The sequence below is a fragment of the Pseudorca crassidens genome, chromosome 17 (assembly GCF_039906515.1).
Source record: "Pseudorca crassidens isolate mPseCra1 chromosome 17, mPseCra1.hap1, whole genome shotgun sequence".
NCBI classification, from domain to species: Eukaryota; Metazoa; Chordata; class Mammalia; order Artiodactyla; family Delphinidae; genus Pseudorca; species Pseudorca crassidens.
The window spans coordinates 84,415,825-84,440,482 of NC_090312.1; the positions used below are offsets into that span (position 1 = coordinate 84,415,825).

The 24,658-nt window shown below is 52.7% G+C and overlaps 1 protein-coding gene across 17 annotated transcripts in view; it reads right to left on the reverse strand.

Annotated features, from left to right (window-relative positions):
* PPDPFL (pancreatic progenitor cell differentiation and proliferation factor like) overlaps positions 1 to 24,658 on the reverse strand; it is a 185,949-nt gene that overhangs the window by 87,473 nt on the left and 73,818 nt on the right. For 7 of the 17 annotated variants that reach the window (XR_010936545.1, XR_010936546.1, XR_010936542.1 and 4 more), the window contains 3 exons: positions 23,926 to 24,070; positions 23,625 to 23,802; positions 11,108 to 11,514 (listed from right to left, as the gene is read on the reverse strand). The exons of 2 other annotated variants lie outside the window; for them this stretch is intronic. The gene's annotated coding sequence lies outside the window, so the exon portion shown is untranslated. Of the gene's footprint in view, positions 1 to 10; positions 340 to 11,107; positions 11,515 to 13,642; positions 20,275 to 23,624; positions 23,803 to 23,925; positions 24,071 to 24,658 lie in introns of those variants that run through there. 8 more of the 17 variants (XR_010936547.1, XR_010936544.1, XR_010936541.1 and 5 more) reach the window with 3 other exon arrangements.

The following is a 24,658-nucleotide window of genomic DNA, read 5'->3' on the forward strand; positions in this document are numbered from 1 at the left end:
TGGGACTCACCCTGGGTCGGTGACGACTTTCTTATGAGGGCCCTGAGTCAGTACAACCACCTGCCAAACACTAAAAGATATTTTGGAAAGAGCTGCTCAGGAGCAAGGCTCTCTGTCCTGAAATGAACGCTTCACAGCCGACCGGGACAGAAACACGGGGGCCGCTCAAAACACTCTGCCGGGTCCCGTCGACTCATCCGGGGCCAGGGGCAGCTCCAACGCCAAGTCGTGAGGCCTCCTTCAGACGGGGCGTCTGCGGCAGCCCCCCCGGCCTTCAGGAGCCAGGAGCCTGGTCCTGTGCGGGCTGCTCTCCAACACAAGGTCTGCACACAAAATGTCCTGCAAGGAAAAGCCTAGATGTAACCCTGCAGGACAGAACAATTGCGCTGAGGTCCTCCGGGCCCAGCTTACAGCACAACCAGCAGAAAGGCATCTCTTTAAGAAAGCAAGCCATTGCTTCGAACGAGCGCGGCTACAGAACGTGCTGGAAAAAATCTAAATCTCCAAAGGTTGTCAGGCAATCTCAGATCCTACGAACACACACACACACACACACACACACACACACACACACACACCACACACACACACACACACTGACTCAAAACCAAATAAACGCGCGACAACATGTTTGGGCCTTACTAACGCGTACTTGTGTGATAAGGGTTTATTTCCATTCCAAGTCTAGCTATGCTGCTGCTACGTACACAGCCCAAGTGGTACCTTGCAAATACTTGCAGTTTTTGGAGTGTGAGCACAGCAGCGTTCTCGGGGTGACCCACAGTCTGTTCCTTGCACCCACCTCAACAAGACGCATCACGCCCGCCTGGTGGACAGCACGCGTCCAGATTGCGTAACACCTGCTCAGAACAAATGTTTATTCTTTCCCTTTGTGTCCCTTGATTCAGTTAATTACGCTTCTTGGCATGTTGTCTAGCTCAGCACTGAAAAAGGAATCAAGCGATTTTATCAAATTACTGAAAGCAAACATTGTTCTTTCCCTTAGAACAGTGAGACTTTCTTATTCACCTTTAAAAGGAAAAATGTACAGGAATAAAAATTCTAACATTCTTACATATCTTGCTCATGTCCAAATGTTCTTCAAATGAATGATCTAGATGCTTCCAGAAACTCTGTATTATCAACAGATACCATCTTTCCAGAGGTCAGAGAGGAAAACCTTTTGTAATGTGCACCCTCATGGTAACAGGTGCCCAACAATTCTGGTCAAGTTCGCAGCACCACCCCCCAGAAAAGAGAGAGACAGAGAGAGAGCTCTCTGGTGTGGTCCTTACTATTTGCAGTTCCTGCCCCTTAGAGGAGAGCACTTTTGACACTCTCTTAGGCGGATGAGACCTCGTAATTGTTCTACCCTCTGAGTCATGAGTCCCAGACAAACATGTAACTGTTAGGACAAGACCTGCCAGGGTTCTCCCTCCCTGTCACCCACAGCTGACATCTCAGGACGCTGCTGGCCCCAGCGCCCAGCGTGGCAGGGCCCGGCCTGTCTGGGGCAAGCTGCCACCTCCCGGGCTGTGAGCCGAGCTGGCCGTTGTCCCAGCCCCTGCACCGGGAACAGCTGGGTGGCCCCCCAGTCTAGTCTGGTGCCGGGTCTGCAGGGCACCAACTGCATCCTCTCAACCCCAGCCCCAAACTCACGAGAACTCGTACATGGCTTGCTCTGCGATGCCACCCTACCACAGAAGGGCACCGTGCATACACGCAGGCACACGTACCCCGACAGTGGAAGGGGTGGTCCTCGCAGCAGGGTCCCTTTTCATGCCCTCTCACTAACTGGTGGGCCAAGGGCCCCCTTCCCTTCTCCGGTCCAGCGACAAATTGCAGGACGACTGGTCCTCCAAGTCAGCTTACTAGTGGGTCAGAAAATAAGACAGAACGAAACAAAACAGACAACATAAATCAAACCAGCTGAGTCCCCAAAACTACGTCACACCATCTTCCCACAATCTGAGTGAAACAAAACCTTTCATACACTCGGAGTTCAGTTAATGCCCTGTGAACAGATGAACAACTGAGTGAGCAGATATCCTCGACGTGCTCCCTGCAGCCTCTCCCCTCCAGCACGCGCTTTCTGGAATAATCCCTCTCGGGCTGAATCATGGCAGCTGGTGGAAAGGGCAGCTCTTCGCAGGGAAACTTGGGGGGGGGGCGTGCTTCAATTTCACGGATCTTACACTCTACAGAGTGAACTCTATACTTTTCCCGAGGTAACAAAAGAGACCTCTGTTTAGCAAATTCCTTTGCAAACTGCATTTGTGAGATATAGTTTACAAGTTATTGAAAACAATCCATTTGGAAATTTTTCAGCTGTTACTTGTTTAAAGATGGGGCACTCCAACTGAAATCAAGTCTGAGCTCAATCTAAACATCCCTTAACAACCAAGGCTTCGCCCGAGCCGGCCGCCTTCATTCGGGTGGCCTCGGAGCAGAGTAGGAAATCCTGAGCCGGCCGGCAAGGCCACGCGGGGCGCCCTGTCCCCAGCCCAAGGCGGCCCTGCCCTGCGCGGATGCACATCCTACCCTGGGTCCCGCAGAGGCGGACCCAGAGCCGGGGCTGGGGCGTGGAGTTTACTTGGGATGTGATCCCCACGCATGCTGAGGAGGTAGGAAGTCGAGTCAGAAAAAAGAGGAGAATCACAAAAGAGGAAGCAGCCGGTGGTCCTGGGGTCACCTCCGCGCAGACCCCGGGGGACAGACAGCTCAGCGCCCGTGAGGGCCGCGGAGGCTGGACGCGTCCCCACAGGCCCCTTTCTCAGCGGGAGGGGATGGCGCCGGCTTCAGGAACCTGGCAAGACAGTGGGGACCCGGCTCAGTTCCCTGCAAGGAGGCCGTCGGCGCCCTCAGCCGACTGCCGCCAAGGGTCCCTCTCGATTCCTATTTATCTCCTTCCGAGGACGCATTTTCCCTCCGTAGATTGTGAGTCGACTTCCTGACCTCTGCTGTCTACTCACTTGCCTTCTTGTGTAAAACACTGTCAGGGAATAAAGACACAGACGTAGAGAATGGGCTTGAGGACACGGGGAGGGGGAAGGGTAAGCTGGGACGAAGCGAGAGAGTGGCATGGACATATATACACCACCACATGTAAAATAGATAGCTAGTGGGAAGCAGCCGCACAGCACAGGGAGATCAGCTCGGTGCTTTGTGACCACCTAGAGGGGTGGGATAGGGAGGGAGGGAGGGAGGGAGACGCAAGAGGGAGGGGGTATGGGGATATATGTATATGTATAGCTGATTCACCTTGTTATACAGCAGAAACTAACACACCTTTGTAAAGCAATTATGCTCCAATAAAGATGTTTAAAAACAAAACACTGTCAAGGACCTCACAGAGGTTCATGACATGTTTCCGTGGCACTCTGCAAGCTTCCACAGGTAAGGGAAAGCAAGAGGGCCTTATTATCTCCACAACGAGTCTAAACAGAAATTGACTAGGTATCAAATCAACTCTGCAGATACGGAGACAGAGGCTCACAGAAATTAGGCAAATTCCTTCAGTGCAGAGAACCAGGTAGGGCCCAAGTTGAGACTGATGGTTATTCCACTTACCGGTAATTTCTTGCAAATGTTTCAGGGAACAGTAACATCAGTTTTTACATAAACTTTCTCAAAGAATAGAGAACAGAGACTAGCGGTCAACTCATCTTATGAGACCAGCATAAATCTCATACCAAAACCCAACAAATGTGTTGCGATTTTCAGACCAATCTCTCCCACGGACAGACACAAAGATTTTAAACAATATATTAGCAAGTACATCCAGTATTATAAAAAGCATAATACCTGTGTTTCCTTTAAAAATGCCTTTTTTTCTCTGCAATGTCAAGTTTAGATTTCTTGTTACATTCATGAGCCACTGAGGGATTAGAGAATTGCCTCCTTGGTCAGAGGAAGCAGACTATTGAGACCATCAGTGAGATCCCTAGGCCTAGTTTTCTGATGCATTTAAAATATTACAGTCTCCACCTTCTCTCTTTCAGTTTCCCCCGGAAACCCCACAATATATCACTGATTAGAGGCACAGGTTGACGGAGATCTCGTCTTGGCCACACACCGGTCAGTTCGCACAACGAGCTGGACCTGCAGGGAGGTTAGAACTGTCACCCAGGGAGGGAATCCAGGACACCGGCCTCCACTTTCGACGAATAAACTCCTGACGCTCTTTCAGTTTCCTTTCTTCATGGACAGTGCAATCTGTGGAAAGTGAGTTGTTTTCCACGTCCATGTCAAATTTCTCAGTGTATGCAAATTCCAATTCAAGTCTCTGTTCTGTCCGCTCTGTCTTGACAAAGCCCCCAGGCGCCTGTCTGTCTCCTTGGGCTGCGGCCAGCTCCACCCCAACCAGCTGGGCCCCCGACCACCCAGAGCACGTGCCTGCAGAGACCTCGAAGCTGACGAGTCCAAAACCAGAGCCCGTCCCCTTCCGCTCTGCTCACAGCCCCTGCTTCTCAGCTGGAGCAACCCCCCTCCTCCGAGGCCAAAACCGAGCAGCCTTCACCCTTCTGTTACCAGGAATGAAGGAGCACGTGGTTTAGATGTATTCAAAGAGCTGGGTGATCACTGAAGCTTTGATTCCATTTTAATTTCATTCTCCTAATGTGTTTGAGATGTTATGGAAGTACTACATAAGTAAGGGATGACTTCAAATCCAGTCTACAGTCTTAGAGGTCGGTGGTCCCGTGGTGAACTCGCTTCGCAGCTCATAAAGTGACTTCTGTGTAAAAGTTATGCTTCCAAGTTTTTTCATTTTCACTTTAGGAAGTACTATTTAGGTTGTCCCCATACCTTGGCTATTGTGAATAATGCTGCAGGGAACACAAAGATACGGACGTCTCTCTGAGGCAGTGTTTTCATGTCCTTCGGATGAATACCCCGGGGGGAATTGCTGGACGGTATGGTAGCTCTAGCTGTAACTTTTTGGGGCACCTCTACACCGTTTTCCACAGCGGCTGCACCAGTTTACATTCCCACCCACAGTGCACAGGGCCACAGCCTCACCTACACTTGCTGTTTGCTGTCTTTTTGATGACAGCCATTCTGACAGGCGTGAGGTGGTGTCTCAGTGTGGTTTTGACTGCATTTCCCTGATGATTAACGTTGAGCATCTTTTTATGTGCCTGTTGGCCATCTGTATGTCTTCTTTGGGAGTCTATTCTGGTTCTCGAGGTTTGAAGTTTAAAGACTATGAAATCTAGGTAGAATCAACAAGTGAGTATCAATATTTAAGGATCAGATGTCAGCGTTTTCCCTTTCTTCACTGTTTGAACACTGCTGACTGTTGCAGATACCAAAGCCCTCCTGGGTGGGTGGGAGGGCACAGGGGAAGGTGCTGACACGTGGTACCTGCAAGGCCTTTGGGGAACGGAGAAGGGGAAAGTCTCAACCTGCCTGAAAAGGGGAGGGAAGCCTACTTCGGGAAAATGAAAGGCCTTCTATAGCAGACGGGAACACGAGGCAGAACGCACAAGCTTCGGGTGCCCAAGCAGGGGGCATCTCGGGGTGACGACAGCCCGACGTCCAACACAAAATCGAATCGCTTATTACCCTTTAAAAGCACGAGAACGACTTATACTCAATTCCACCTAAACGCTTTAGAAAATAATTCTCAGCTATTTTACTATCGCTGGGCGGGAAGAGCCATTGAGCAGATCCCGACAGGGCGGTGATTCCCTGGAGGAAGGTGCCCGTGTGGCCGGGAGGCCCTGGGCGCCGTCACCGGCCCGTCTGCCCCAGAGCTTCCTGATGCCTCTCAGAGCCCCGCGGCAGCAGGCCAGCCCTGCCCGAGGATGCTCACTTCACTCACCCAGGAAGTGGGATCTCACTGGATTTTGCAGCTCAGTGTGGGCTGCTGTCTTCCGACCTCTGCTGCACTTAGTCATTCATGCTGCTCTTTAAATTATATGAATTTAGTCACTTGGCTGTGTTCCAGCCTGGGAACCCTGTGTCAGGGAATCGTTTCAAAGCCTGTGTTAGGACAGGGGCCATGGCCTGCAGGCATGTCTGGCTGTTGGTTCAGGCCCTTTCTTGCTGGGTTAGGAGGTGAATTACCGGGAGGGTTGGGGGGAGGGGCAGGTGCACTGACAGCTTCTCTCCAAGGACGCCTCCGGGTGACAGGTGGGGCGGCCAGCGCCCGGCCCGGCAAACTCTGGGGGACTGGCCCCGGGCCCGTGGAAGGAAGGCGCCGGCGACAAACACCATGCCGTGTCCACGGGGCCCGGACGGCCAGGGTGGTGCTCTGGAGGGATTTCTCTCCTGAACGGCAGGATGCGAACAATCAATAGGTTAGCAAATTGTTAGGAATTCGCTCTAAGTCCAAAAATCTGAAAAATACCGCAAGCGATGCCAGAATTCCTCTGTCATTAGTGGAATCTTGCGTCCCCTGGAGCAGCACAGCTTCAGGCTTGTTAGGAAGGGATCGCCTGCTTCTTGCAGTTTTAAATTACGTTTGCAAAATGCTTCCAACTGCAAAATCAAGAGACGAGTCCCCCAGACTCGACTTTGTCCGGGGTCCCTGAGCGTCTATGGAACATCGTGCGTGAGTTTAATTCAGAACAGCCGACAGTTGGTGTAGGGGCCGGGGCTCCGGCCGGCAGGGCCTCACGTGAGCAGCAGGAACGCCCCCTCCACGCCGCCACCCTGGCGAGCCCGCCCCCCGCCAGCGTTTGATGACACTCAGCTGACGGGCGCGAGGACGGGGCTGGGAGGTCCCCAAGGGCCCACAAGCCCGGTTGGAGCCCTGGATTCTGGGAGTGTCTCCCATCTGCCCAGAGCTGGCTTCGGGCCTCCTGGACCCACTGCCCAGCAGGTCAGGAGGCCGGGAAGTGACGGCCCTCAAAGTTCTGGGCCAGGGTCCTCCCCTGAAGTTTACCAATCAGGTTCTTCACTGAAGTAGCACAAACCACCCTCGAGTGCCCTCCGTGACTGGCTATAGTCATTTTCCAGAACATTTCCACAGATAAAGGGAATACTTAAGGGACACGAGAGAGGAGAGTCAAATCATCACTCCTTGACCTTCCTGAGGAAAACAAAGGACAGCTTAAGTTTATCGTTTAAACTTACTTATTGTGTGAGAGAACCTTGTTTTCTTTTATTGCTTTTCTTAGCTATGTCTTAGTAAGAACTAGCCTATTAGACCTCTGGGCATAACTTATGTGAAGTGGTGAGAAATTAACCTGACTTTATGCATATTTGAAGAATACGACTGTAAAACTTGCTTGAAGTTGACTTAGTCATTATAAGTGTCGTTAGTAGACAATGTATATATTCGTTTCCTTTCTAACCTCCACTTTACCAAGGCGCTCAGCAAGTACTTCTGAGTAAACGGACTTAGTTACATCCACATCTGACGTGGACGTGTGGCTATGCCTCTTCGCAGACCCCCTTCCCACCTGGATGACTGTCCCTGAGAAGGTCTCCCGTGGAATCCAGCTTTCCTATCTGAACGGTGTGAACACTGTTCATTGTGTGTAAATGGAAGTGTATCTTTAGGGAATACATTCCCTGAATCAAGTTCCTATAGGAAGAATGGTTTTCAAAAAAATATCTATCTCATTCTTCTCTTGAACTCCTTATTCAGTAACGAGGAAATAAAAGGAAATAGATTCAAAAAGAAAAGAACAAATCAGGAAAAGACAGAAATTTGAAAGGGAAGAAAAAAACTGAATGAGAGGTTATATTAATTCAGTTAGCCATTCAACAAAGATTACATGTCTGATAGTTAAAGAGTTCTGGGGATGTAGGAATGAGTCAATCATAATTTCTGCCTTCGGAAAGTTTATAATCTAAGTGAGGAAATAAGCGAATAAGCAACTGACACGACGGGGATGACGGCTGTGGCACCGGCCCTGGGGGAGCCGGCCACGTCGGCGGGGCTCAGAACCACGGTGGGCTCGGCGTCGGGAGAGCCCTGAGAAGGGGCACCTCCCCAGCCTGGAGGGTCAGGGAAGGCTTCTCTGGAGAGGTCATGCCTAACTCAGCTTGTAAGGCGAGTTACAATCAGCCAGGAGGGAGCTGACAACAGTAAGGTAAAGACTTGGAAGCAATGTTGACACATAACCCACAAAGGATTGTATCCAGAATATATAAAAAGCTCTCGAAACTCAATGTTAAAGCAAACAGTCCAAGTTGTTTGGGTGAGAGACGTGAACAGACATTCCACTGAAGACCACCTACAGATGGTAGATCAGCCCATCCCTAGCCCTCAGGGAAACGCACATTAAAACCGTAGTGAGAGGTCACCTACCAGAGTGGCTAAAATAAAAACCAGTGACAGCCCCAAGCCCCAGGGAGGGCGCGCCCCTCACACGTTGCTAGTGGAACGTGAGGGTGTGCAGCCACTCGGGGCACAGCGTGTCGGCTTCTTATAAAACCGGACCTTCAGCTATCATACAACCCACGTGCACAAGCCATTTATCTATTCCGTTTTTATAGCCCTGAAAAATGTGGGGCACATGGCTGTTTCCCAGGCTGAGCCAGAAGTGGGGAGTGCAGGAGGCTGTGGGTGTCATGCGGGCCCTGTGAGAGCCACAGGAGGGGTCGTGTGGGTCCATGACGGCGGTGGGCAGGTAGGAGTGGGGCTGAGAAGCCGCACAAGCGATAGGATGGGACGGAGCCTAGCGCACACACACCAGGAACACGGGAGAAGCTGGGAAGTGGGAGTAAGATGGGTGACTGCATCCACGTCACTCTCTCCTGCTTGGGATAAGAGACTATAGTTCCCAAAATGGTACCACTGGGGAAAAACAAATGTGTGGAAAGGATCTCTCTGTACTGTTTCTTGCAGCCAGATTTGAATCTATAATTATCGCTATAAAAAATCCAATTAAAGTAAAAACATGTTAGTTACTGTAACTAATAAAACAAGATTTATAGACAGCGTGTGTAAAACCTTGAGGGGGTTATTCCAGAGGGGGAGGGACCATGGAGAGGGAAGTGTGCAGCATCTGAGGGGAAGCGGTTGCCTTTTGCTGGGTGACCCTGGGTAACAGCAATTAAAAGCTCAGTTGTTGGGGGGGCGGGGACTGTCCTCAGGGGTCTCACTTTTCTGCATCAGAACTGGCTCAGGCTCCCCAGCGGCATCTGGCCTGGTAGAGACAGAGAGAGCGGTCCCTATCCGAGCTCAGTTTTGCCCCAAGTTACTAAGGGCCTTTCTGGGAGGTGGCTGTGTATTGCTTTTCAGAGAAACACCCAGGCCTAAGAGTTCTCAGGCTTCAGGAACATTGTCAAGGGTCCTAATGTGAACCATGTGATGTTCTAAAGACCAGACGAGGATGCTGGTTGGTAGACAGACCACGAAGGCCTTCGTCGAGGGACAAGGTCAAGAGGAGGAAATTTTGAGTCTCTTGCTCTGAAACCTCCCACTTTTAGTCGCGTAGTTAAAGCAGATCGCTGAGAAACAGACCTCGCAGCGAGCGGATGTGATGCGTGCCTAGGAAAACATGCATTTCTCGACATACACGGATTCTCATGGAAGCTGAAGAAGAACACACGAGTAAACCTGAATTTAACCAGACGTAGATATTTTCTAACATCTCATAGGTGATACTAAGGAAACATTTCAAGCCAAACCAAAAAGAAACATCACCGGGCAAATGAGGGTGTTTCCTTCCGACCGCCATTTTCCTTTTCCTGTCATTAGTCATTGTTCACAAAGACAATTTCAAAACTCCCCAAAACTTTCTTTTCGTAATGTGCTTGCTTTACACAAATTCGAAGGTGTCTCATTCAGCACATTTTATCCGTCATAATTTGCACAACTCTACAATGTCTGCGCAGAACGGAACTGCAGTCTGGTGAAACAGTTCTTCAGTTTGGGGCCTGACTGTCAAACGTCCCTCCTCAGTGGCTTATTTATTGTACCCAGTTTCTACCAGTGCATTCCCACTGACGTATGCAATGGAAAGTCATTTATTATAACTTGGAATCTCCATTATTGAGGAAAATGGCAATGTTTCAGCAGAGTTCTCATTCAACTCGATGGCCAAGTGTTCATTTCCAGCCGTTCTGAGGCTTTATTTTCCCAGCCAAGGAGGACAGCACACGGGGGGCTGAAAGGGGCTGACAACTGCCCTGTGCAGACCTCCTGCCTTTACCTCCGGCCTTTACTCCCGTCCACCCGCCTCTGGGTGGGACGCTGTCCCAGGACAGAGCAGAAAGGGAGGGTCTCTTCCTGCCAGGCCCCTGAAGCCCCTCCCCAGGCCTGAGCCTGCTGGACCCAACTTCCTTCAATGAGAGACATTATGCCTCTTTTCTTTGCATCTGTCCACCATCACCCCAAAATTCCTAGCCCTGGGATTTTACATAAAAGTCTGCACTCAGAGTCTTACAACTTATGCAATTAATTTAGCATACGTTTAACTGAGTCTCTTAGGAAACGATCCCAGTGTTATTGCATTTTAAGTTGTAATTACAGCTATTAAATGAATGTCTCTTTGAAGGATTTCCTTGATCCAGTGGTCACATGACAGTTTGAGGGTCAGAGAGCCCTCGTCCACGGCTCTGATGCCCTCGGGGCTCACGGGGACCCGCTGAGTCCTGGTGAGGTGTCAGTGTTCTTCTGAACAGTTCATCGGAGGAGAAATCCACCTGCACTGTTTCAGGATCCAGGGACTTACACTCTACTCCATTTCTCTACACTGAGAGGCACTCGTTTGCTTTCAACTTTGAACAAAGATAAAGTGGTGGGAATGAAATCGAGTGAGAAGTAATATTTCTGAACAAAAAAAGCTAATGAAATACTTGCCCTGAGACCTCTGAGATAGGTAGGTTTATTTTTTTTCTTGGGATTTTAAACAATTCCTCCCTGTTCTTTCCCGATGGGGCCCCGCACTGCCCATCAGACTGCTGTGAACCTTCTCCCTTTACGGCCTCTGACACCTGTTCCAAGATGCTGTCCAGTCCTGCTTAGCGCAGCACTTCTTTTCAAATCCAAAGTAACAAATAAAACTATTTAAAGAAAGTGTCATCTCAAGTCCTTTTTAATTCTTTTTTATATATATAAAAAAGGAGACAGAGAGAGAGAGGAAGAAAGGGAGAGAGAGAAAGAGAGAGAGACATAAATCTCCGAAAAGTAGCTTTCCTCCAGATGTTGGAAACCCAGATGTTCAAGTCCTTTTTAATTCTTTTTTATATATATAAAAACGGAGACAGAGAGAGAGAGGGGAAGAAAGGGAGAGAGAGAAAGAGGGAGAGACATAAATCTCTGAAAAGTAGCTTTCCTCCAGATGTTGGAAACCCAGGATGTGACGATGAGAGGCAGAGCTCACTCAGACTCTCCAGAAGCCTTCCCTTCTTGCCCACTGTGTCCTCCGCACTCCTCTTTTCTGTCTTCGAGACCTTATGCTTCGCCTTCTAATTATTTTTGTATCTATTACAATTTGGGCAACATCTGCATTTACAACTGGCTTGGGAGTCTTGGCTGACCTGGATATAAAACCTCATCTCTATGAGAACGAGTATCATGATGTTACAGCAGCGAGAGCATGATGAGAATTCCTAGGAAATGAAAAAGGGAAGAATCATGAAATCCTGAAAAGAAATGTTCAAGTCTAGCATTTTTCTCTGTGTCATTCATACAGATTGATTCACCAAAATCGAGTTGTTTTCATCAGCTGATTTCTTTTGATCTCAGGACGATTTATCTGACATTTTTAAACATGGAACAAGGGAGTGGGGTGTGTAGAGCCCAGAGGGGCCCGGAGTGTTGGGTTTCTCTTGAGTTAACAGGAAAATAACCCCGATGGCAAATGACTTCAGCTGAATTCAAGCTAATAGCACAGAGACGCAAATTGCTTCTGGAAGAACCGGGGTAGAAACGCTTACTAAATAGTTTCCTTCCATTTCGGCTAGTAAGAGCCCCGTGCCTGCAGCAGAACAGAAAACACAGTTGAGAGTGAGAAAGTACAAACACAGAGAGCCAGCCAACAAGGGCACATGGTCCTGGACATGCGCTGATGTTTGCAGAAGGGCGTGAGGTGCTGGAGGCCCTCAGGTTTGAATCAGAGGCGCCCTCGGCCTCCAGCCAGCAGCCTCTCCCAGGCCCCGCATGCCCATCATGGCATCACTTCAAAAATAAGCAGAAGGAGAAAGAAAGAAAAGTCTTGCCATTTACAGGTTTTAACCTTTAAGTGCTGAAGAGGAGGTGAAGTTGGTCACCCCACTGCTCCCCAGAGCTCCCCACTGCTCCCCAGAGCCCCCAGAGTTCCCCACTGCTCCCCAGAGTTCCCCACTGCTCCCCACTGCTCCCCAGAGCTCCCCAGAGTCCCCCAGAGCTACCCAGAACCCCCAGAGCTCCCCACTGCTCCCCAGAGCCCCCCAGAGCTCCCCACTGCTCCCCACTGCTCCCCAGAGCCCCCAGAGCTCCCCACTGCTCCCCAGAGCTCCCCAGAGTTCCCCACTGCTCCCCAGAGTCCCCCAGAGCTCCCCACTGTTCCCCAGAGCCCCCCAGAGCTCCCCACTGCTCCCCAGAGCTCCCCACTGCTCCCCACTGCTCCTCAGAGCTCCCCAGATTTCCCCACTGCTCCCCGGAGCTCCCCACTGCTCCCCAGAGCTCCCCACTCCTCCCCAGAGCTCCCCACTGCTCCCTAGAGCTCCCCACTGCTCCCCACTGCTCTCCAGAGCTCCCCACTGCTCCTCAGAGCTCCCCAGAGCTCCCCACTCCTCCCCAGAGCTCCCCACTGCTCCCTAGAGCTCCCCACTGCTCCCCACTGCTCTCCAGAGCTCCCCAGGCACCAGGCACCACAGGCAGCAGCTGTTTCCTGGCTTTGGTGGAGTCACACGCAGCGAGGGATGGGTCAAAATCAGCCCTCGGGAATTTGACTGCATCCCCTGCATTGGAGAGAATCCCCCTGGGAACATCTACAGACGCCCTAGGTGCTGAAGGTCTGAGTCTCTGTCTTGCACTTTTCCACAGTAGACATTAAACCAAGCTCAAAGCTTCAAAGGAAGGCTATTCAATGTTTCTCAGCTGCACCTGAGGGAGTCTCCCCTGCCTCCTAAATGGACGTCGGGCACCTATGGGGTGGGCATAAGGGGGGCCCAGCGGAGGCTGCCCAGTGGTCTGGAGAGAAGTGATGACCGCGTGGCCAGGAGCAGCAGGAAGGCCTGTAGGAGACGTGGGTGCCCCCCTTCCGCCCTCCTCCCAGATAGGATTTAGTCTCAGGTGTCCGTCTGTCCTCCGAGGGGGTCAGCAGGGACCTCGTCTCAGGTCAGCCCTGATTTTCTCAGGTTCGTCCCTTCTGGCCTTTGGGGCAGGTAATGCTTCAAGGGGGTTGTCCTGCGTCTCAGGGGGGTCAGCAGCGTCCTCAGCCTCTGTGCTCTAGCGCCAGCCCTCACCAGCTGCGACAACCCCAGACATGCCCGCGGCGGAATCACCCCGGTCCAAGCCGGCAAGCACAGGGTTCTCCTCTGAGGTCACCATCCCCCGGGCTCGTCACTCAAGCTGACACAATGCCCTGGGGACAAATGCGCCCCCCCACACCAGTCCCTCTAAAAGGAGGGGAAAGGCTGCAGCCTCGTTGGCAGCAGGACTCAGAGCCAGCCAGATCTGTTGGTCCTGGGCAGACGCTGAGGACAGCAGGGCGTGCAGAACAAGAAGACGATAGCGACGTCCTGGAGAACTCACGCTGAAGCCGGTTTCCGGAGCGGCATCCTGACCCCGGCTGGTCACGTCATCTGAAATGATCCTGCACGCGGATCCAAGGAGAGGCCTGCTGTCCACGGGTCTGCGTGACTGGGCGGCTGTTTAAGGGCAGAATTCTCCAAAGTTCCGATCGCCATGCAGCCTCCACCTGAGCAGGTGTGTAACAGGCAGTCCGTCCCTGCCCACCCCTACCTGCACGGCTTTGCCCCTGCCGGCAGCTGCATCCCTGACAACCATCCTCACCACCAGCGTTCGTCCAGAGTCTGTCCTCTTCCTACAACCTTCACTGCTTCCGCTCTGCTCCAAGCCTACACGGGCTGTCTTGGCACCGGCCATGAGCCTCATGACCGATCTCCCCCCACCCACACCCACTCCCCTCCGTGCTCTCAGGAGTGGCTTGAGCCGTCCTGTGGACAGAGTGTCACTGGCTGGCTTGTCCGAAGAGCCCTGGTCTCCAACCTGCTCTTCTCCCGTGTTTCATTCTGCTTCGTAGCAGGTGTCACTACCTAACACGCTCTGTGTTTCCTCATTCGCCGTGATCGCTGCCCACCACCCACCAGGGCGACCCCTCTGGAGGGCAAAGTTGTGTTTGTCCTGCTCACAATGACTCCAGAACCCAGAACAGCGCCTGCACTTAGGAGGCACATTCCACGGATGGAGGAAGGAAGGAAGGAACGTGTGCTCAGCACTGTGTTAACTGAACTTGTTATCATGCTTCCGTGGGGAAAGAACCAGTCCTGCACTTGACACACACCTAGAAATTCTGGGGAAGGGGAGCGTCACCTGGGTGAGGTCCAGAAAACTAACCAGCTGCAGGAATCCACGGAAAAACCCCTCCCGGGCCTCCAGCTTCAGGTTCCCACGTGAGGACCTTGGAAGCCATGCCTCCATCCTCAGGACAAGTGACAACCCGAACAGACTGAAGGATGGCAAGTACTCGTGGATCCCTCGCGGGGACACGGCATCGGCGCGAGTCCAGGCCAGCGTGGTGGTCATTCTTTCCCGGAGCAGAGCACAGGAGCAGACACTGCCGTGCATCCAGAGTAGGACCCGGACCGCAAGGAAAGGACAGCCGGGGCCCCACGTGGGCAAGTCTGAGAGTTAATGCTCCAGGGGGCCCCAGCCCCAGGCCTCATGATGTGGTGGAATCCTGGCCGGGTTCCCACGGTAAAAAGCAGAGAAAAGTCCCCGGGCTTCTGGAAGGGGGAGGCGAAAGCTCTCTGAAAAACACCAGAGCACCCTGTTCTTCTCAACAAGGCCTGGCCTCAAGGAAAACTAGTTAACCAGAGTCTAACCAGCTGGGGTTTATCAGAGACTAACTGCCCCGGGGGAAGGGAAAGACCCAAATCCAGCCAGCTCCAGCCAGCCTGACCCCAAGGGGTTGGGGAAATAAATCCAGATTAGGAAGGAAGAAATAAGACCACCTTGTTCACAGTTGACATGATCAACTATGTGGAAAATCCAAACAAACAAAAAAACGGCATAAACTTAAAACACCATGAATATTTATAGCTTCACGTACATGTGTCTCCTCCCAACACAGGCTCTACGCTCTCACACGAAGGCCAATCAGCTGGACTTTCCTCTCTGTCCTTCCTCAACGTACCCATCTCTAAGATGCAAATGCCAGCTCTAAGATGTAAAAGAAAGGGCTGTCTTGGGCACTCTGCAAGTATTTGGGAATAAACTACTCCCATATAGACTCTGTGGCATAGAAAGAAACTTGACCTGATTCCTTGAAGAGTATAACATCATAAAACCTATCCAAATGTCTAGAAACTGCAGACAGAACCTTGAATCCAAGACCTTGGTCCAAGGTCTCAGACTGATGCCGCTGGTGTCCAAAACCGTCACATGAGGTAAAGAATGATGTTTCTGTTCCTGTCACCTCTTGTCCATGTTCTATTTATTTTCCATTTCTCCTCCCCCGCATGTGTATACACCAAGCATCACTCATTCGAATTACCCTTTGTTATTCCTAAATACTGGCAAAAACAGACGAACAAGAAGATGGTAGAAACAGAGTTAAGAGATATTAAGTGCCTCAACTGCATTGAAATTCTGGGAGTAAAGCCACATTTTAGGAAGTTTGGCATCAAGTCATCAGGTTAGAGATAACAATGATGACAGGATACAGGGCCTCAGAGAAGGATGCCACATAATGGGAAGCTGCTACGTCGCCTGGACCAGGGTTCCTTTAAAGAAGCACATGGTGATCTTCTCTTAAGTGTAAAGGAAGCTAGGAGATGAGGAAAAGGTGTGTCTGCAGCCCTCAAGGGACAGAATTAACCCCCCACCCCCGAGTCCCCAGGTTACAAATCTGAGTGTCGCTAGTTCATACCATTTCCAGCACGAACAGCTGGGGGCAGGTGCAGGGCAGCTGTGAATCAGGGCTGCCGCTCCCCGAGGGGCTGAGTCTTCAGGAAGCAGGCCCTTCTCAGCCCTCCCTCCCCAAGAAATCCAAAGAGTTTTACCCACTTCATTTTGCTTATTTGATTCACACCCTCAAGGGACCGTAGAATTTCAGGATTTTCAGATGAGGAATCAAAACGATAATTTTTCAAAAGATTCAGATAATTAATCCCAGATCCAAGTTCTAATATTTCTGGTTATCAAGAAAACTCTGCTTCCCTTGAGGTCCGTCTCTTGTTCAGACTCCCCCTCATTTACCCCCGGAACCCCTCGTTATGTGTAAAGGAAAAGAGCAAGGCAGTAATAGAGGTGCAAATACATTTGCATTTTTTCAGTGTCATGCTATAAATCACAGTCAATGGCATTCTTTGATGCCGCATACCTTTAAGAAGACCGTGATTGGATGATATTATGTAAAAATACATTTTCAAACCCGATCTTGGATGGCAAGTCAGTGGGACCCAGTACAAATGCACAGGAGGTCGCAGCCACGTTGCTGGTCTAGCCGCCAGGCTGGGCGCTGGCCAGGGCACTGCTCTGAGACCCGCCGGCACGCCGGTGACTCTGGAGAGGACGGGACATTTTCCCAGAATGGGCTTTGCTGGGGCCACTGTCCCCGCCCACCGGGGCCACGCTGCAGCCTCTGGAGCAGGCAAAATCAATGTCCTCCATGTCGCGCAGCCCCTTTCCGCCCACGTTTCCGTCCACATCCCCCTCGCTGTCTTGCAGTAAATGCCTGTCCCTGCCTGACCCACGTCCTCCCAGCCACCTGGAGCGGCCAGGGGCCAGTAAGCCTTCAGAGCAAGGTGTCAGGACATCGTACCGAGCCCCTGCGTAGCCCAGCATCTCCTCCGGCAGCAGCGGGCTCAGGAGAGGAAGCGGGGATGTCGCCCTGCGGGGGATTATCCTGCCGGGGGCCCTTCAGCGTGGCCTCGTCACTCTGCAGCAGGTGCCCTGGGTCAGGGGGCTTTTCTCTGTCCTGCGGGGACAGTCACGTGCATTCGGTGCCACGAGGGGAGGGGTGACAGGACACAGCCTGTCGGTTCCCCCATCTCAGGCGACAGAAGCCCAGTAGTCCTGCAGGTACACACGCCCGCGCGAGATGACACGTCTGCACAGCGTCTCCCCTCCTTTCCTCACGGATCCTCCACTAGGTCACCTTCCTCCGTCAAGGTGTCTTTCATGTGCATCCCTACACAAAATATGTTTAAGACTTTAAGGTAAAATCATGGAACGGCACTGCTACATACACTCGTTTATTAGGAAAGCTCACCGTGGGCAGCCGGAGGAGAAGTCTAGGGGCGTTTAGGTCCCTGCTCAGTGCTCTCCACCAGATCTCACGGGTCTTTTTAAATCAAATTCTGGCTCTTCCAGACCCTTTATTTTGAACATTTCTGGCATCAAGTTTGGCCTGGGAAGCCACTGTGTCATAATTGCCGAGAGTCTAACAGAGACTCCCTGCGGTCAGGGATGACCAGGTGGCCGCTGCCGGGTCCACGTCCTGCAACTGCACGGGCCGCCACCTCTCAGCTGTGCGACAAAGTGTAGCTTTTCCTGTGCCCCGTAGCCAGGTGTGGTGGGAAGGAAGCTTGCCCGCTCCAGTCCGGAGCTCACGGACACGTGTGAACGTGGGGCTTGGCTCCCAGGCCAGCCACACCTGGCTCCCTCCACTTTGGCTTGAGCCGCTTTCCAGATGGACCCGCGCGGTGTCCCTGCGGAATACGGCTCAGCCAGCTGTCGTCCTGGAGCCGCCCCCCTGTGCCTGCGTGAGTCACCACCCATCACCGGTGTGAAAACGCGGTCTCAACGCTCGACGCGGGCGGTCAGAAAATCCTTAAACTCATCGATCAGTAAAGCGGACCCACATTTTATAAGCTGGTCTAGAAGGCTCCTCTCTCCGGGTTGCCCCCGGAGCACCGAGAAGGCGGAAATCTCGGACAGGCCCCCGGGGGCGGGAGGGGCCGTCAGGGTGGGCTGACGTCCGTGCCCCTTCCATCCGGGCCTTTGGGAGCAAACTCGGTATATTTTCAAATTTTTACTAAGTTTTTTCCCGAAGAGCTAACACTCCTTATAATGAAGCTTCTGGAAAATGTATGAAAATCAAAAGTCGGATATTTTCCCCCACAAGGATCATTACTTAATGCAGTTCTTTCTAATTAAAAATTTGTGTTTCTTACGGTTGGAGATGGAGTCGGCAGCAGGAAAAAGAGAACGTTGGCAGGTGCCAGTCCCCCACCTCACCCGGGGCTGAGCCCACGGCCCACAGGACCCCGACGTGACTCTGCGACCAGACGTGGCAAACCCGGAAGGCCGTCCCTCCTCTGCCACCGCGGTGGCCATGCCTCATCCCTCCCGATGCTTTGTCTCCTTTCTCCAGCCTCTTCCCCTCCACCCCGAAGTCTCCCTGAACATCCCCCCGAGGGCTGTCACGCTCGCTAAGACTGGGAAGCAAAGACGAATTGCCAAAAACCGCCTAGAAGACGCCGAAGGCAAGAAGGGGGGAGACAGACGTGGACCCAGAACAGGAAAAAAGACAGGAAAGGGCGGAAACCTTCAAAACACAAAGGAAGATTAATTCCATCAAACTCCTTCCACAGGCTTCGGGACGAGGGGTCATACGTGGAAAGATGCTTCAGAAACTACTGACGCGGCCGACACAGACTAGGCCGTCAGCAGGCGGGAACAAGGGGGAAGGAAGAGGCTCTGTAACACCTTCCGCGGCTTCAGGGACAGAAGTGGCACCGCCGCCGGCATCGCAGCCCAGAACGCACCTCGGGACTCCACACGGATTTTCTGTCTTTCTCCAACCTTCTCCGATATCCCACAAGCCTAGCTACGATCACCTGGAGAAAGTCACGCAGAGCCGCGCGGGTCCAAGCTGAACGCCAACTCCGCCTCACGCAGGAAAAGCAAAGAAAGAGTATGGAAGCTCCACCACCTCGCTGAGCTCACTCATCACCAGGATGGGTCCAAGGAGTAAATACAAGCCAGACACAGGGACAGAGCGCGTGGAAAGGACACCCGTGAAGAGGACGGGACCTTGAAGACTGCGTGGTGGAGGAGATGGCCTGTGTTCCGTCAAAATGCAAACTTGGATCTGCAGGCGGGCCCAAGACAGAGCTGGCCCAGCGCTGCCCCAGGAGATGGCTCTGGCCCTGCCCGCGCCCCGGCCAAGCCCTGCGGGCCACTCCTCCCTCTGGGCCACCCAGGCCCGGCCTCTGTCCAGAGCTTCCCTGGAGTCCTGGTCCGGCTGCCATTTCTTTTTTAAAAAAATAAATTTATTTATTTATTTTTGGCTGCGTTGGGTCTTTGTTGCTGTGTGAGGGCTTTCTCTAGTTGCGGCAAGTGGGGGCCACTCTTCATCGCGGTGCGCGGGCCTCTCACTATCGCGGCCCCTCTTGTTGCGGAGCACAGGCTCCAGACGCGCAGGCTCAGTAGTTGTGGCTCACGGGCCTAGTTGCTCCGCAGCATGTGAGATCCTCCCAGACCAGGACTTGAACTCGTGTCCCCTGCATTAGCAGGCAGATTCTCAACCACTGCGCCACCAGGGAAGCCCCCCAGGTGCCATTTCTGACACCCCTGACTCCAGACGCTGCTGGCCACCCAAGTCCCCTCGTTCTTCCTTGGAAAAGTGGGCTCCTTTGGGCTGCAGCATCCTTCGAACCCTTTGGTCAGCGAGGCCTGAAGCGGGAGCCCTCGCCTGGCACCATGGGGATAACACAGACTCAAGGCGTCTGGAAGACAGAACACACACCTCTGGCAGATGTGTGCACGCCCACATCCCTTCCTGCCGCTCCCCTTCTCCCGACCCCAGGACCAGCTCTCCCACCGTCCTCACCCTGTCTCCCCCTGCCCCCCGGGCAGTGCTGACAACGCTACAACAGGGATGCAGAGGGGCCTGGACCGCCCCCAGGGGCCACGTGCTGAAGTGGATGGAACTCGAGGCGGAGGAAAGAACACCAGCACCATCTCTGGGCCGGGGCTGGGCATCCGGAAAGGGTTTCTTTCCAGTAACACCAGCCCTTCCTCTGCCCCGACTGTAGTGCAGAGACGGAGTCAGCCCAGGACAGGGGAGCTCATGCAGGTCGCAAGCCTGAACAAATGCCGGGACTCGGGTGCAGACTAACTCTTGCCCCATAGTCAGGGCTGAGCAGGTCGTGGAAGGGCTCCAGGGGCGGAGCAGACAGCACCGCTGAGGGCCGTGTGCCCCGAACTCCTGCCCAGCCCCGCTCCCCCCAGGGCGAGGCAGGGCCTGCCCGATGGGGCCAGGCGGGCCAGCCCCTCCCCAGAGTGAGCCTGGGGGCCTCAGCCACGTGCAGCCGCTCGGGTGGAAGGCAGACCGGAGTGCTCGCCCGAGCTCCAGCCCACGCGGGACGGTCCCGGCCCGCCCAGCGGCCAGCGCACCTGCGCGCAGTGCCCACCCCCGCCGCCGTCCAGGCCGCCCTTCCTATGCTCTTCTGGTGCCCCATCATTCTTTGGAACAACTTGATCCTCTGCGCTTCCCTTTGACACTTTGAAAATCACACAGAGAAGCCCTAAACTGTTAATTTAAAGTGAATATCGGTCCAGTGTCCCAAGCCCCTTCCTTTAAAAGCAGATCAATAACCTGGAAGAATGAGGTGCACTTTGGCCCCACTGGCCCTCACGTGCCGGGACGGCACCTGCAGCCAGAATCACGAGGAAAGCCTGCAGGTCCCACACCCGCTGGGCCCGCCCACCCGCCACCCCCCGCCGCCTGCCCATCCCCCCTCCTGGGGTCCCACCACGTGCCCATCCCCCCCGCCCTCATTCCCCCGCCACCTGCTGTGAGTCCCTGAACCCTTCCTGAGGGCCGGCCCACCTGTTGCTCCTGACCCTTCTGTTCTCTGCTGTCCCACTGGGTCCCAGCCGGATTATTTCCGGGGCTGACTCATCCGCCCGGCTGTCTGGCAGCCATCCGCCCTGGCCGGGCTCCACTGGGGAGTGGCTTGCAGGCGTGGACTCAGCCGCCCGGCGCTGCAGGGCCTGACCCGCTGCTCTCACTGTGCCTCCGACCAGGCTCCCTGCGTCCAGAGCATCCGCCACCTGCTCGGAGCCCAGGCTCCCGGGTCAGCTGTTCCCGCATCTGCTCAGAATCCGCGCGTTCACGGTGGATTTCTCTCCCTCTGTCACGGCGTGGAATCCCTAACGCCAGGGCTGTGGCTCAGACCCAAGTTCACAGCCACGTGATATTTCGTGTTCTGTGAAAGTTAGATAAGATGTGGAGCTTTCAGAGATTCAGGGCGCAAGCCTGCCGGTGCGCATCCTCAGAGGGGCCTGGGCCTCCTGGGGTTGCTCAGGGCGTGCGGAGGGCTGGCGGGGCTGACGGAGGAGGGGACCGGGTCTGACGCTTTGCGGAGAGAGGAAGGGACTAGATGTGGGGACAGGAAAGATTTCCTTTTTATCTTACTTTTTCCAGTTTTACTGGGAAATCGTTGACGTGCATTGCTGTGTAAGTTTGAGGTGTACAACGTGATGACCTGACTTACGTATATTGTGAAACGATCATCACGATAAGTTTACTGAACAGTCAGCATCTCATACAGACACAAAAAAGGAAGAAAAAGAAAAAATACATTTCTCCTTGTGATGAGAGCTCTTAGGATGTCCTCTCTTAGCAGCTTTCCTGTCACCGTAGGGCAGAGTGTAAACTATGGTCACCGCGCTGGGCATCACAGCCTTCGTCCTATTCTTCCTGCAACCGGACGTCTGTTCATTCCGACCACCTTCCTCCAGTCTTACCCCTCTCCTCTCCCCTGCCTCTGGTGACTGCAAATCTCATCTCACTAGCAGTTCGGCGGGGTTTTTAATTTTTTTTTTTAGATTCTACATATAGTGATGTCACACAGTATTTGCCTTTCTCTCTGACTTATTTCACTTAGTTTCACACAATTCCCTCAAGGCCCATCCATGTTGTGACAAACAGCAATATTTCCTTTTGCCTCGTGGCGGAACAGCGTCCCGTTGTGTACGTGCTCTCCACACACCCTCTTTATCCACTCATCCACTGAGGGACACTTAGGCTGTTGGTATGTCTCGGCTATTGTAAACGGTGCTGCAGTGAACATCAGGGTGCGTATATATTTTCGACTGAGTGCTTTCCTTTCCTTTGGATAAATACCCCAAAGTGGGGCTGCTGGCTCCTAAGGCAGCTCTATTTTTTACTTTTCGAGGAACTTCCACACTGTTTTCCACAGTCGCTGCGCCAACGTTGTACAAGACTTCCCTTTTCTCTACTTCCTCGCCAGCCCTTGTTATTTCTTGTCTTTCTGACGATGAGCATCCTGACAGGTGTGCGGTGCCAGCTCATTATGGTCTTGACTTGCATTTCCCTAATGATTAGTGATGCTGAGCGTCCTTGCAGGTACCTATTGGCCATCTGCATGCCTCCTTTGGAAGAATGTCTCTTCCGATCTTCTGCCCATGTTTTAATTGGATTATTTCACTTGTTGCTATTGAGTTGTATGAGTTCTCTATGTATTTTGGATATGATCCCATATCAAATATATGGTTTGCAAATATTTTTCCCGTTTGGTAGGCTGTCTTTTTACCTTGTTGATGGTTTCCTTTGCTGTGCGGAAGCTTTTTAGTTTCATGTAGTCCCACTTGTTTCTTTTTTATTTTGTTGCTTGTGATTTAGGTGTGATTTCCAAGAAATCATTACCAAGACCCATGTCAAGGAGATTTTTTTCCTATGTTTTCTTCTGGGTTTCACGGTGTCGAGTCTTACATTTAAGTCTTTAATCCATTTTTAGTTAATTTTTGTGTAAGATGGGGTCCTTCTTTTACATGTGAATATCCAATTTTCCTAGCACCATCTACAGAAGAGACTGCCTTTTCTCCATTGAGTGTTCTTGTCTCCCTTATCAAACACTAGTTGTGTCTATAGGTGCTTAGGGTTTATTTCTGGACTCTTGATTCTGTCCCGTGGTTATTTTAAAGTAAATCACAAAAATTTCAGAAGAGCCCCTGTTTTCAACACCATCAGAGCAGAAAATGTAAGAAAACTTTTTTCTATTTACTTAGAATAAAGACAGGCTCCCATCTTGCATTTTCAGGGCCCTGCCTCACCCTCATCCCAGCCCTGGGGCTCCAAGTAAACTTTATTTACAAAAACAGATGACTGAAAAAAATAAATAAATAAAAATACAAAAAAAACCACAGGCGACTGGCCAGCGCACCGTAGTTTGCCTACGTGAATTTTTTTTTAAATATTGCATTAACTATTATTTATCTTGGCTCCAGGTTTGAGGGGGGTCGTCTGTTCTTTGGGGTCCCCTTAAATACCATGCCTCACCCTTGTCCGGGCACACCGCGTGACCCTCCCATCCCTCCACAACCCCAGGCCTCCCCTGGGGTCTCACATCCAGGCCAGGCACTCTCTGGGGCTGCCCCTTCGGAAAACGTAAGAAAACTTTTAATTAGCGGATATAATAAGGCTAAACGATACTGCCATACCATAATAAAAACTACAGTCGGCGACTATACTCTTTGGTCTCTTTTAATAACGAATAAACATGCAATTTTATCTTACCTCGTGCTTCCCTGACAGCTCCTGCATGTGGGGAAGCAGAGGACTCGCCGTGGTCCCCACGCCTGTTTGGATGCTCGGAGGCCCCGTTCTCTGTCCCCGGGGCCCAGACAGAGCATCGCGGCATCACAGGATGGCCGTCCTGCGTGTTAACGGGCAGACTTCTCAGGGCTGAAAGCACCTGCCAGAGGTAGTTCACATTTGCACTGAGCCCAGAGTCCCCCGACTGCCTCTCTTTTTATGGGCTCACAAAAGCCAGATTTAATCAATCACAAGAACAACACGAACGGGACGGTTTCCTCACCCCGTGCAGCGCGCGCTGACACTCCCCCGGCGTGACGGCGTCCCGCCGCCCTGCCGCTCGCGGACACAGCTGTGCGTGCACAGGGTGCGCCCATGGGGGAGGGGGATGCTCTAGGGTGTACACAGCAGTCACAGCGGGAGAGTCACTGAAATACAATACCAGCCCCCGAGGGGTCGTAAGTTATTTTTTGACACTTATGAATGGTTAAAGAAATGGAGTCCACCTTCGGGAAATAATGTTTCTTTATGTCTCATCCTATCCCACTTTCCCTAGAAGGTGGAACGAATGTGTGGCGGTGTAAATCACGGTGGTGGCCCTGGGGCAGCCCTGCGGCCCCCTGGCCAGCTGAGCTGAGAGTGCAGACGGCGGCCCCAGCTGTGGAGGCGTCAGCAAGGAAGCAGGAAGGAGGGGGCCACCGGGCGCAAGGTGAGCACGTGAGAACCTGCCCGGGTCTAGTGTTCCTCCACTGCACCCGTGAAGCTCCCTGGCCCACGCTCCCTGGCCTCCCTGCCGCCAGAGCCCTGTCCCTGTGCCCAGGCTGCCGGCCTCTGGCAAGGTCAGCTGCCCCGCTGGGGTCAGACTAGGAACGTCACAGCCCAAGTGACTCGCACTGGTTTCCTGCTCTTAGGTCCACCCAGCCGTCCCTGCGTTTAAGGAACACGTGGCCGAGTTCACTGCACACGAGCTGATCCACTACTCCTCCCGGGTTGATGCACTTCTCAAGTCCCCCTCA